The sequence below is a fragment of the Gavia stellata genome, chromosome 17 (genome assembly GCF_030936135.1).
Source record: "Gavia stellata isolate bGavSte3 chromosome 17, bGavSte3.hap2, whole genome shotgun sequence".
Lineage (NCBI taxonomy): Eukaryota > Metazoa > Chordata > Aves > Gaviiformes > Gaviidae > Gavia > Gavia stellata.
The window spans coordinates 15,666,963-15,681,390 of NC_082610.1; the positions used below are offsets into that span (position 1 = coordinate 15,666,963).

Sequence of the window (14,428 nt, forward strand, 5' to 3'; positions counted from 1 at the left end):
CGGCCCTGAGAAACCCTAAAAACTGTTTTGCTACTTTGAGTGTAACTACTGAAAATGGTAAGATCTCTCAACTGTGCAGAACACCCATGTCTTGACCCCTATGCGTTTGTGTCAGAAACGAGAAGATTCCTTGCTAAAGAGAAAAGTTCTTATGAAGAATATCACCAGCCACCAGCAGAACTCCAGCTCCATGACAGAAACACTAGTAATTGCTCCATAGCTAAGACAGGGTTGGGTTTTGTATTATCTCACGTTTCCGTGTGAGAAAAGAGATGTAACTCCTCCTACTCAAAGAGTCCTCCTACTCAAAATTGGGTTTGAATGTGTATTTTTGAGGCAAACAAAAACAATGACTGTTTTCTAAAATGGCTACAATCTGCTAATATCCCAGTGGAGCCGAAAGCTCTGCGTTCTCTTGTCAAACATGACTAGGATACTAGAGCTCTTCCTTCCCTCTTTGCCAAAGCAAAACTCATAAGGCTACTATCTTCTCCTCTAGCAGCCTAAAGCAATGAGAAATAGCAAATTTTCTTACAGAAAGGTCTCTTGCCATATCAGGGGAACTGGGAAAAAGACATGAGCACAGTCTTTGCAAGCTCTGCCAGAGAAAACTTGGTTCTTAATCTCTACTGATTAAGCTTATGAAAATCAAAGCATTATAAGCATATTTTCAAAGACTTTTGAACAGACTTCCTTCTACACTATACGATTTGTGAAAGAAAACTAACATTACAGCATTAAGCAGGTGAAAAAATGCAAACTACTTGGCTAATGCCATTCTGGTCGCTGTAAGATGGCACATAGCAGGTTTACTTGCGTGCTTTGGCTACCATTTACAGTTTAACCACCAATAGTAATTTTACATTTGCTGCTACTTATCGTAAAGTACAGAAATCATAGATGGGAATATTTTCTTTGCATTTCTATGTTAAATACCAAAGCTATAAAAAACAAAGACGATAAATTACTTGAGGAAGTGTTTTTCAATCACATGGAGTATTTCCTACAACTAATATCTAGATCATATCTCTTATGTTGTGCCATAAAAGAAACAACAAGACATTTATTATCAATCTCAACATAAATTCTATTAATCTGTAGATTTTGTCCAAATATAGAAAAGCTCCCAAGAAACTCCAATTCTGCATTGCATGGATACCAAAAATGAGTTACAATATGGCTCAAAAACACAGTCCCCAAGATGAACTCCTGGTTTATGCAATTCCGTAATTCACAGCCAACCAAGAGACCATGCCACCCTGAGTGACCTAGTTTTGGCGACTGTATCTTGATCATCTCCAAGATAAAGTATAAACAATGTCCCGAGCAATCTTTAGAAAACCATAAATGAACAAAACACTGATTGCACACTCCTCCAGAACAGGCTATCATCAATACTTCAGACCGCATTTTTATAAAAATATCATACCAAAACTCTTACTCCTGATGCGTAACAGAAAACACAACCCATTCCAAACACCATGCAATTCTAGTGGCAATTCTGACCTCTAGAAAATTAATCTTGCCTACACAAAATGCAAAGTTTCCTGAAGACAAAGCTCTTCCAGAACTCTGTTGAAGACTTTTATGACATCCCAGTTGCAAGCCGTATTAGATTAAGGTCTCTGCCAACATGCAAAGAATAATGTATACTAACCCTCCCCACTCCATAGAGATCACAAACCAGTTATGATAAACAGCAGTCTCACTACCTATTTATTTTACTGCAAAATGTTCACTCACCAAACTATGACAACTAGAGTGGAATAAAAATCCTAATTCAGTCCTGTGTTTGTAAACTATATTACTCCCCAGACAGAAACGGACATATGTTACTATTCTGAAAGAAAATTCTGCACTGAGGATGAGCTCTAAAATGACTGCAGGAATACTGATTTTACATAGTTGGAGCTGCCAAGTTATCAGTGGTTGCACACAATGTAAAGAATTGCTCTTCATAGGGACCAGAACAAAAACAGAGTTACAAAGTCGTAATGACTCAGTGATGAAAGGAAGCAAGTCCACCCAATTCTACACACATAAAACAGGATTTAATAATCTAAGTTGTGTATCACAGTAACTAATTGTCTTATCTGAAAATTATTAAACACAGGCTTCACTGAAATGCAGAATAACTATTTAAAAGCATGTAAGAGAGAGAGGAGAGAATTAAAAAAATCAAAATGCAGTTAAAAAGGGATCCAGGAGTTCAGGAACTTCAATCTATCTCTTTTCACAACAGAAAGGTGAGGACTTGGAACTCACTCATGACACCTTCATTCTGTCCAGAAGGTCACTGTGGAAACCAGGGAGGTGGGTGGCAGGCTATGGTCATTTTGATCTTAAGGAGAAGGAGTGAAAAGGTGTGTGGTTGCCTAAGCATCTAACATACTTTCGGGAAGAGAAGGCTTTTACATCAGCTGCCATTTACTGAATTTCCGTTGTCTTTAATTTCCAGCTTATTCGTGCCTATTACCACAAAAAAAGGCCAGAAAAAAGGAGAAAAGCTACTAGACTTCAGCATCCTCCAAAGTTAGGCCAAAGGACAACAACCATGAGAAATCATTGCAGTTGACCTCTAAGTGGCTAACTCTGGTTTGAATAAAACCCTACTGGTACCTTTGACCAGACAGCCTGGTAGTGCTACAGGGATACAAATATGCAAATAGGTGCAGGAATTTATTTCAAGAAATACACAGAAAAGTGGTTAAATCAACACTATGCAGAACCACTGCTGTTTCTATTCACAAATGACTGTCACTGCAGCCTTACAAAACTAACCCATACCATATGCTGCAGTTTATGAAGACTGTCAGGTTCATTCTCTAGATATGAACATGTTAATTGTTAACTTACTCTCTTATCTTACTCTTCAAATGTGTTACAGAAAGATGAGTAATAGCACAAAACTCCTGTTCCAACTCCGATTTTCCCCTCCCTCTGTTATTGTTGCAGCATGAGAGGCAGGGACTTCAGATTTAAGACAGAATAAACAGAGATTACATTCCTTTATTAAGGTGTGCCAGAAACCTGTATAGTAACACATTCCCTCTAATTATTATGCAATATTACAGTATTCCACAGCAGGAACGGTAATTTCATGGTTAGAATCTAACCCGTTCACTAGAAAACCATTCTACAGCACTCTCAGAAGGATTTTTAACAAAACAGGGCTGTGAATCAAGAAGATAAAACAATAAGAAGCTTGTGAGATTAAGCTTTATCACAACGCTATCATTTATCACCTTTCTACACATGCACATTTTTTGTGAATTGTCTTAAAAGCATAATGACAGAAAGTACTTTTGTTTATTTACCTTATGCAATTCTGCATGAAAATACTTAAAATTATTCATGTTTCTAGAAGTCTATATAATCTCCAATTCTCAACACTGTAGATATCTGGTTCCTCATAAATGACTGAAATACATGAATACATAACTCACTTAAAAAATCTCCAGGTTTACAACTTGATTTTTCCAGTTAGAAAAACACTCAAAACATTTAGTATGTTCAGAAATAAATAATACGTGCTTTAAATAAACGCAAACCTAACTACAAAGTCAGGCACAAAGCATTCTAAAACTGCATTTATGCTTTTCAGCTTCTTAATTCTCCGATTTCGTAATTTTTTTCAGAGACCAAAAGAAATGGAAACAAAAATCTGTTAACACAAGCATCATGCTACAGCTCTATATGCAAGTGCATTAAAAGATAAAACTTAAAACACGATATACCTGCATGACACCTGGTAGAATGGATATCCCGGTAGAGGAACAGAGTTTGAAAATCCAGACTGACTCGACATTGCCTTCAGGTATTGTATCCACTTAAATCGTTTCTATATTCCATATGTTAAGTCCTTGCCAAAAAAATTACGTATGTATGTATCCATCCGTACGTTTGTTCAAAGCTACCTAAAAAGAAACCAAGTGCATATTGGAAGGTCTTGAAGATTCTGCCTGCATTTCAAACTGCTTCCTCAGTAGTGAAATTCCTAAAAGCCAACACCCTCATGACATCACGTACTACAAGATCGTAAACATGCAACTGTTTCAGTAAAGCAAGGACAGCCTGCCGATTTTGACTCTACGTAAAATCCCGCACCGCATTCTTCTTGAAAACACCGTGCCTTTCAGGCTGGCGACAGGCAGAGACCTGCTGTCTTAAACAGCAGCCCTGCTTTGGCAGTCGGCCAGCCACCAGCAGAACTTGCTGCCAATGCTGCAAATCCCTCCGATCAGCTAATGAAGATCCAGACTGCAGGTGAAACACAATTTTAGCCCATGACAAGAATTTCCTTGAAAATGCATGAGATCCATGACCTTGAACTTAGCGGCGAAAATGTCTTTTAAAAATTTCTGTTGAATGTACAATGCATACTAGTGTTTTATAAGCAACATCAGATTGCATTGCACATTACAGTAGTATGAAAAATCATATTGAGTTTTCCCCTGCTAAAAAAGACTCCTATCATGCTACACACTCAACTGTGGGAAAGCAGGAGGGAAGGATAGGAGGTGGAATCTTAAACCACGTTATTTAAGCTACTGAATACAGAAATAAAATTATGTGCATGCATTCCTGTAGTATTTTACTACACCTTAAAGCAAAGAAATATCAAAAGCTAGATTTCTTTTGACATCCAGTACAATGGTAAGTTACGTGGAAGTTTATCTGGGCATGCCTTCCTCAGGAGAGGAAGAGACAACTGGAAAGCAGGAAGACATGTGAGTAGCCACAGTATAGCCCAGTGGCATGACTAATGTCAAATAGACTTAAATGATTATCTACCTACACTGCTCTTAGAATAAAGGTGGTGTACAGTGCCCTCACACGAAGACTTGCTTAGTTTAAGCAAAATATTAAATAAAACAGATTTTTAAATTCTTTTATTATCTGTGCTAGCCTCACTGGAAAACATTAAAATGTTGAATTTAATACCTCTAGCCCATGACATATTATTTACTCTCGTATTATTTTATTGTCTCTCAGTTTTGGAAAAAGACTGAATGGGTTTCACTTGGTTTATCACAGGTTTATAATCAACACCTCAGTCATTAGGAAAATGGTACAAAATTTTGTCACTATTCTAGGTGCCTTTTAAAGTCTGACTTAAAAGAATGGGAGTTTGTTCTACCTTAAATATATCTTAAAACTAATCTGAACTCACTGAAATGTTTAGTTTCTTTTTCATATAAGTCAGCTGGGTTTTATAGTGTTTTAACAGTACTGTGATGTTTTACATTGCCTAACTAATATTTGTCAAGGTGTAAAAAAAAGGGCAGTTTGTTTGTGAAACACGAGAACAACATTTCAAACAGAGATAAAACAGTAGGGGAGAAAAATTCAAAACAATCACACGCTACAAAATAAGGGCTTGGCCCTCAAAAAAATGGGTATGCTTATTAATTAGCTCTGCACACTGTCACACATAGAGCTCAGTCAAGTAATTGACTGTTCCCACCAGCTACAACTTGGGGAATCACAGGCCATTTCACACAGTAAATGCAACGTACACTTGCACACAGAATAATACGCAGATACCATAGGTCACTGCATACGGCACCAATTTCTCAAGTCCTATAAAAATGCCAGGATGACACAAAGAGAGCACAGTTTGCCCAGAGAAGTGGGGGTGTTTTTTTGTTTTGTTTTTTTGTTTTGTTTTTGGGGTTTTTTGTTGTTTTTTGGGGTTTTTTTGTTTGTTTGTTTGTTTGTTTTTTATTAGCCCAACTGGTATGTCTGGGAAAAAACAAACGAGCTTCTGGGCACATCATTTTGCAGAAATTCTTATACCTCTCCTGGTTGTAAAGAAAAAGCTTGAAAAGGCAATTCAAGCACAAATGATGCTGTGGTATCAGCTGAATTTTTACAAACAGACTTGAAAATGCAGCTTTTATAAACGTAGACTCTCTCATGTCCAGCACGCAGCATTAATTCCAAAACCCACGACTCTCGCAAACCACACAGGTAACAGCAAAAAAAAGTAGTGTGCATGTGAGAGGAAGAGCAAACTCTCGCAGGCCTGCCCGAGTCACCCTTCCCGGCCGCCTCATCAGGGATGTTAGGAGAAGCACTGTTAGCTTTCGTGCCTGCTGCCACAGCTGTGAGGGCCATGTAAGTCATTCCACCACACTGCTGCGGTTGGACCTGAGGAGCCATCTTCTGTGCACGTTCCTAAAGCACTTACGTTTCTATCCTGTATATTTACTCATTTTTTATTTGGAGCCTCCTTGACACTGATAATCACAGCATTAACACATTTATGCAGTAATTCTCATCTCGGAATAATTCTTCTTAGTCCCAACCAGGATTTAGGGTGTTTCCATTTGATTTGCCAGCTGAAAAGAATGTTAGTGTCAAGTCAGCAGATTACAGGCTTATAAACCAGGATTCTTAGAGGCTGCCAGTTGCTCGTCATGCCATTTTGCAAAAATCACTTAGTCCCTTAATGCCTAGCTTATCCACATAATAAGGAAAATACTGGCTGACAGAAAAGGAACGATGTGAGGTTACATTTTTTTTGTAATTAAGTATTGAAATCCTCTGATTAAAGATTTATGAAGGGATAAAACAGCTGTAACATTTGCGGGAAAAGATGTGTGGGAATATTCAGAATAGAGCTTTCTTTTGGTCTCCTGCTCCTAGCTCTAACACAACAGAAGCACTATTGCTCTGAAATGTCAATTTAAATATAAAAGCCATTTAAATTTTAAAAAGTGGTGGAAACCACACAGTTTTAAAAACAGGTGGACAGCATTACATAGCATTTAAAGATGGGGATAAGCAAGACAACAATAGGCAGACCAAAACCGAATTTAAGATTACCAATCCTTCACTGGTAAGCATCACACCAGTTCAGCAATTTGGAAACAGGAAGGGAACGTGTGGCATGAGAGAGAGAAAGGAGTAAGAGACAAATCTGGTAAGGACCAAAGAGAAAACCTCCACACAAAGGCAGCCAACATTTACCAAGGGCCCGTTTTGTTTCTTTCCACATGCAGGCTTGATTACACAGCACAGAACTACTTCTGGGATCCACACCTACTTGCCAAACACCACCTCCAACAAAAGAGACAAGTGGGTTTCGTTCCAACTGCAGTCATGTTCGTTTGAATTTTACTTCCGTGTTTTAGTGCCAAGAAGCTTACTTCAAAATAACCACATTAGTACTGTTTGGCATAGCGTGCCACGTAGTACTCACTACTTTGCTGGAACAAAATTAAACATACACCTTAATACTGAAGTTGTGTACAAATGCTGTGTGTTCCAGAATTTACAGTGACCTTAATACTGAAGTAACTGACCTGTTAGCCGTTACAGCATTTAACGCTGCTGGCTGAAAGGGTATGCAATACCTAACTGAGGCGTATCTGCACTTCAAAAAGCAGGGATAGGCTGAAAGACTGCAGAAGAGCGAGCTCATGACCACCTTCAGGTACTTCAAACAAGCAGTGTCCTTGGTAAACTAATGGAAAATTAGTTTAAACTAAAGAGGCAGACTGAAGGAGAAATAGAAACTAACCTTATTACTGGAATCTAAATCAACTTCATCAAGTCTAGAAAGGAAAGCAGGCATATTGTAGACTGTTATGTGATGATACATCAAAAATGCATATAAAATGTTTAGTAGTCATAAAAATAGAATGAAGTGTCATGCAGAAATTATTGTAACATCAATACCATAAATCAGTAATTTACTCCAATTCAAAGTGTTATATTTGATATTTTCCCTGCCTGCTAAGCAATATATTACAGACACTAAAATAGAAGGGAAAAAAATATAGGAAATGTAGGAAAAATCATTACATGGAGTTTGGAAATAACAGTATTACCTACAAAGAAAATATTACAAAGATATTAAATATAATGAGCAGTACTTAGAGGACATAATTGCAAGTCTTTTTTTTTCCTTTCTGTACAAAACACAAGAATAGGAAAATATACAACAACACTGAAGAATAATGGCAAATTTGAAACTGAAGAAGGATACTATCACTGAAACCCCAAAACTCAGCCAAAGATAAAGACAAACTGGACATTTATATAGGGAAAAACAAAAACAAAACAAGAAAACCCAAACCAGAAGTGATAACAGAAAACCACTGGAAGAAAAGAGAACTTGAAACAACACCAGAACATGGGAGAAAACATCCACATAAGAAAGCGTCATCTAACCTAGCTACCGAAGGATGTCTGTCACTCTTTTCTGAGGCAGTCTAGTGGGTTCAATGATAATGCATAATCTCTGCTGCACTCCTAAGCTTGCTGGTCAAACTACAGAACTAAGATTTTTTTTTTCTAAGAAAACTGAAGTGATCATTGTCACATAAGCAGATACAGAATAAGCAGGTCAGTTGCTGTTTTCAGGTAGGCTGCCTAATGAAAAACAAAGAAAAGTGAACAACCTCTGAAACAAAATAGGCAGCACATGGAAATGTTTGTATTCTGACTTCAATTAAACTAGGTTCTCCAAAGCAAAAAACGCATCTACCTTCTCCCCCTCTCCTACGCCGCCTGCCAGTCTTCAAGATTTCCCATTTACCTGCCCTCCTACTACCTGGTTCGCCTTTCAGTAGCTTTCAATTTCTCCAGCCCCTCTTTCCCTCCTGCTGTTAGGGCAGCTTTCTTGCCATATACATGGCACTATCCAGGTAGGCCTATTACAAGTGTGTTCAGCTTGACGGCCCAGTTACCTAGTCTAGAGACAGCTGCCTGTTACCCATCCACATCCTCCCCCAGCTTTACATCATTCCCAAAAAGATCTTTAAAAAGAAGTAAACATCCCAAAGAGCAAGCAACAGTTGACTAAACAACTAGGTGTTGCACACTTCATAAAGACACTGAAGTTTCCCCACATTTTCTCCATATACTCCCTGTCCATATACTGTCATGCCCTGAAATGTCTAGTGACGCTGACACAAAACTGATTCAAAAGGCAAGATTCCCAAGAAAAGCAAGAACCTCCGCTTAGTTTCTCAAACTTGTCTGTTTCTTATTTACTTTTAGAAGGAAACAGTGAGTGTAAAGCTACCCTCTCAAACTTAATACTGGAACATGAAGCTAGAATCTCTTATGATACAAAAATAAGTGAAATCTCCTTTGGAAGGTGCTTTAAATTTGCAGTTGGGCAATTGAAAGGCTGGGTAGGTCAGACGAAAAAGTACCGGGGGGGGGGAGATCTACTTACTCTTTTCTTGGTATCCAGGTGTGATATTTGAACTCCACTGGCTATTACCAAATACTAGCACCAGAAACAACACAGAGGTTTTAAGACTTTTCAAGCACTATGCCATCCTCCATCATCTTTCCCGTAAGTTCATCTTTGTTCCTCTCAACCAGGCATCAGAAGTGGAGCTTAGCACCCTCCGCAGAACCCAGCCGTTGCCCAGCCGTCCCGTACAGCAGTTAAGAGAGTCCACTCTGGGATGCAAACCAGAGCAGAGAAATTTAAAACCTAGCTATTCTAGGTCATTCTTTCCTTCACTTTTGGGAAGTCCAAGTGGCAAAATTCTTGCGTTTTTCCTTCCATGAAGAGGGAAAAAATGTGTTCCCAAACCTAATTTTCCAGATATGCAAACATGTAACAGTATGTAGGACCTCGCTTTCAGCTGCTTCTGCAACACTCAACTTGCAAAAATGTTCCTTGGAAGCAACTTGCATCCCACGTGCAATTCTTGAAAAAGGCACCTTTTGCAAGACAAAATGCCAATGCGCTCCTCTCTGTGACCGTGCAGGCTGATAGGAGTGATGGGACTCCATAAAGTAGAAATAATAAGGGCCTTGAAGTGTGAAGTATCTGAAATTTAAGGACTTTATTTCCATTAAGGATTTGTCCTTCAAGGAAAAGATAAGTAAAAGTAACTGCAAGATATAGCAGTAGGTATTTATTTTATTTTCTGCATCCAGAAGCTTAATCTTAAGATGTCACATATGAAAGCTAACAATTCTTGTTTCATTCCATGCTCCTCTTCAGAGACACAGAATTCACACAGAGACATCAGCGGCACTGGCTTAAAACTAGTTGTCCTCTAGACAGACACCAGCTTCCATGTGTTCTGAACATCATTCCAGGAATCAGTCATTAAAAACATATAGTAAAAAGCTAAATACTACTTGACAAAATGAACTTCAAAAGACTCTGGATTTGGAAGAATCCCACTTTATTTGGAAGATTTAAAAAAACAGTAAGTCTGGATTGAGCCTTTCTGTCAGAGTGAAGCTAGATTTTAAAAATTCCTACACCTGAAACAAAGCCTGGAATTTACTCTAAATATCTGAGTATTCATAGTGGAGTTTCTAGGACTGATATGTTTGCTTCCTACCTTAGTCCTTCCAGACATTCTTACTTGGATTAAGAAATAACATTTTCAATGCCTTTGTTCCAATCTGGAACAAAAACCCAAAAGTTATTCTCATCTAAACAAAATTCTATTTTTAGCCCAACCATGAAACTGCTCTTAGCTACTTTACTACTAGACAAGCTGTAAAGATGCTCACAAGTCCAACAGCAGGGCCCTGACTTGCAAGACAATCCGGACAGCACTACCCAAAAGCCATTCCACGGTGCAGCCCGCACAGGCCTCCATTGACCTGAGGTATTCCAGTTCTACATCAAGTCAAAAATCACAGCTTAAGTACTAACCGCACATCGCCATTAGTGCTTGAAGGCACATCTTCCCGCCCTATGTGGCCTAACTGGAGGTGGCACACCTCCCTCTCTTGCCTCTTTCACTCTTCCTGGCGGTTGCCGCTCCCCATTTCTAAGTAGCTTAAGGCTCCATTCCTTCTACTCTCCTCTGGGTGCTCAAGAGACAGGATCCTTCTTCAGGCTTCACATATTAATACTACCATCATCCCTCTACCATAATGTCCCACAGCACCTACAGACACCAGGTTTTAGCATGCTATTCTGTAACAACAACCAACACAGAATGGTTGGAGGGCCATGTGGAGGTATGTACCAGCGGCAACTTAGCCCAGTTCACAAAAGGACCCTTTATGGCAAAATATCTGTTCAGGGAGTTAGCTAGAACAACGTCGTTTACTACTGTACCTCAAAGCAAAAGGAGGTATGCTGTTTTGTGGAAAACCTGCATCACTGAAGAACCAAACCAGAAGCTCTCATGTCCAGAAACAATTGCCACCTGTGAAACTCCTGTGCAATAGTGCGTTTTACACTGGAGCTTCCCTGTTCCTTACACATTCAGAGATTTTTAAATGAAAAACAGAACTCAGCCTGGAACCATAACGGCCAAATTTTATTTGACATAATTATTTCACTTATTCTGTATCTCAGGTAACTTTTACCACCAGATGTTTCAACAGTCAGCCATAAATTCTCAATGGCTTTCACTAATATTACGTGACAGAAAATATGGGAAGAAGGCATATACTAGAACTGAGATTAATAAACTGCAATCTTGATCTAGATGTCAGATAACCAATACATGTTTCTTTACTGTTTAGCAAGTGTTCAGGCAGAAGCTAAACAACACTTCATTGTGGCCAAAGGTTCTCAACTGATTCATGAGCAGCTGAACACAGTTGGCATCCTGCCTGTCAGAGATAACCCTGTCCTGCTGAACTACAGCAGCGAATCTCCTGCCTGCAAAACTAAAATCCCAATGAAGTTGCTATGTAACCAGGTACCGGGTTCTCAACCAGGCCATTCTGCCCTACAGTTGGCTCAATCAGTCTACAGCAATTTGCATAATGAGCAAGACAAATTCTTGTCAACAATAAAACATCAGGATGTCTTCTGGGCTGTAAATTAACCTACTGCAAGTCACGAAAGCTCACAGATATAAAGCCATTGAGCATGACATAGACAGGAAGAAGGAAGTACCTTCCTTATGACCTTGCCTTACTCTCTAACTGCAATTCCAGCTGAAACAATTAGCTACAAGTAGCCTGCAACTGGAAACTAACTTCCAAGATCATCTGGTTGCTCCTGACAGTCGGAGGTACACAGATGTTAGTTATTCTGTACCCGCACACATAAACAGTCTGTACTGTACATCTTTGAATTCTAACCTATGTAAACTTTGGGGGATGATCTCACCCTCAACGCTAGCAGGAAACGTTACCCTCCACCACCAGGTTCACTCTGTACCATCCCTGTGACCTTCACCCAGGAAACAAAGTAAACATATCACCCGGCCACACAGTCGTACTTCTTACCAGCAATCCATCGCCTGGCAGTAGGCTGGAAGAGGGAGGCTGCTGCTGCTGCGAAAGCAAGAGGTGCACAGGCTGCAGCAGTGAGCACCAGTGACACGGCATTTCATCACTGGAGTCGGCTTGGCCTGGCACTGCCCTCACACTGCCTTTGGAAGGAGGTGGCTAAAGGACTGAACACCTCTTCCCCCCAGCTTTACAGAGCACACAAGTCCTAAGGGCTGCCACCTGCAATACACTGAGGAAGCTCAGGTCAGCATACCGGTCCGGTGGAGAAAAGCTGCAGGATTCACATGCCTGAAATCCAGCGCTATCGGAGCTGCAAGGCTGTGAATCCATGTGAGCATCATCACTGGCCAGAAAGGAGAGAATTCCAAAACAAGTCAAGCAAAACTCAAAAAACCCAAAAAACCTAAAGAAGCCCAAACCAAACCACAATCCCACCTAGTTCCTTATAAAAGGAAGTTCATCAACTTGACCCATCGCGACAGGACTTTTCCAAGCAGTTCTACAGAGCAAAGATTTTTGTGGCCTGTACCAGGTATTGACGATCTTCAAAGACCCTTTGGGAGTGATCATTCCATTTTCTGCTTACTGCATTTGTAAACACAAGAGTATAAATTTTGTGTGCTGTAGAACCAGGAGGTATCTCACACTTCAGTTCAAAGAAAATCAGGGAATCAAGTTACATTCTCTCGCTGTAAGAAATAATTCCATATTCTTAAATCTGAAATAACTCTTCTGAACAACAACAAAAAATGTCATGAAGACATGACGTTATTATACAAAAAAAATACACAGAGCCTGAAATGGGATTAAGCTACTTTATCCCACTTAAAAATGAATTATACTGGAGAGAGACAAATATTTACTGCCAAGTAAGTGAAAATATTGAACAGAAAACTAACCAAAATGATTGAATAAAAAAATTGACTCAGCCAAATAAACTTTAAATAAACTTTCACTAAAACCAAACAGGAAATCTAGTATTTTACTGACTATGGATGCATGTAAGATGGACTGAAGTGGTTTAATAAAAACAGTTACTACAAACACATGTAGAAACCAGAATGCTGATATTATAAGGAATTTTTTAAATTACTTCGAATTTCGAAGGCAGGTTCCTCTCTATCATGACCCAAATAAATCTTAATTTACTTGAGCTACCAGAACATAGTAAGTTTCTCTCTCCAACGGACACAACTCATTAATACAAACTAAACCGATGCTTATTTAATGTCATCCAAACTTCAGCTTGCTGGCCCTTGATGAAGCTCCAGAGTATGTAATATACATCTCATAGGTTTGTAAATAAGGAAGGCTGAGTCTATTTTTGATCTTCAGGATAAATCAGACAGAATCTTCTACATAAGAGGACTGTCATACAGTGTTCTTTTTAACTCAAACACATTTTATGTTAACAGCCCTGATAAATTCTTATCTATAAGAATAACCTATTCAAAATTCCTACTAGCAAATAACCTGTAAGAACAATGCCTTGTGAATTGTGCAAATCACATATCAGATTACAGAAAAATGTTACAATCAGAGGCAAATGAAACATTGTCATTTCACTCTGAAGTTGGAAATTTCTATAATTCGACATGCTTCAAAAGAACAAAAGTAGAAAGAAGCTGTAGGGTGTACAAACTCCCAAGGGTCGGGGTGATAAATGAAACCACTTCCAAAATAAGCTTTCCTAATTAAGGCTTCTAAACCAGAGCTGGCTTGCATTCAGTTAATATCACTGTTACAAGTAATCTGAAATATTCTTGATAAAATATTTTTAGTATCGACTCCAGCATATTAAAACCAGTTGAAGGTCATTGTGAGGATGAAAAAAATAAAAAGTTCAGACACAGGAAAGGTAACAAATTAATCCCTAAAACTACACAAAATATTTTGAGAACTCTGTACTTACATCGGTTCAAGGTTGTTTCTTTACAACTATCATCTTAATGCATTACAATCTGAGCATTAAAGAAGGAAACAACGTATCCATCAGTTCTTGGATTACATCTACTGAATTCTATTTATTTGTGCCCACAGGCATACCTGGACTACTTAAAAGCAATGTGAGTGGTTTTTAGTTAAAAGACAAACATTGTATACTTTGTTTTAATCAAGTTTATGTCATCCCAGCCTCCCTGAAGAAATATTTAATTTGCTTAATTAGACAGATGGCGTTTTTTATTATACTTGTATTTGTTCACTGCACTTAAGAAATTTAATTTGCATAGCAAAA

The 14,428-nt window shown here is 38.8% G+C and overlaps 1 protein-coding gene across 2 annotated transcripts in view; it reads right to left on the bottom strand.

Annotated features, from left to right (window-relative positions):
- PLEKHA7 (pleckstrin homology domain containing A7) overlaps window positions 1-14,428 on the bottom strand; it is a 158,414-nt gene that overhangs the window by 100,239 nt on the left and 43,747 nt on the right. The window lies entirely within an intron of this gene.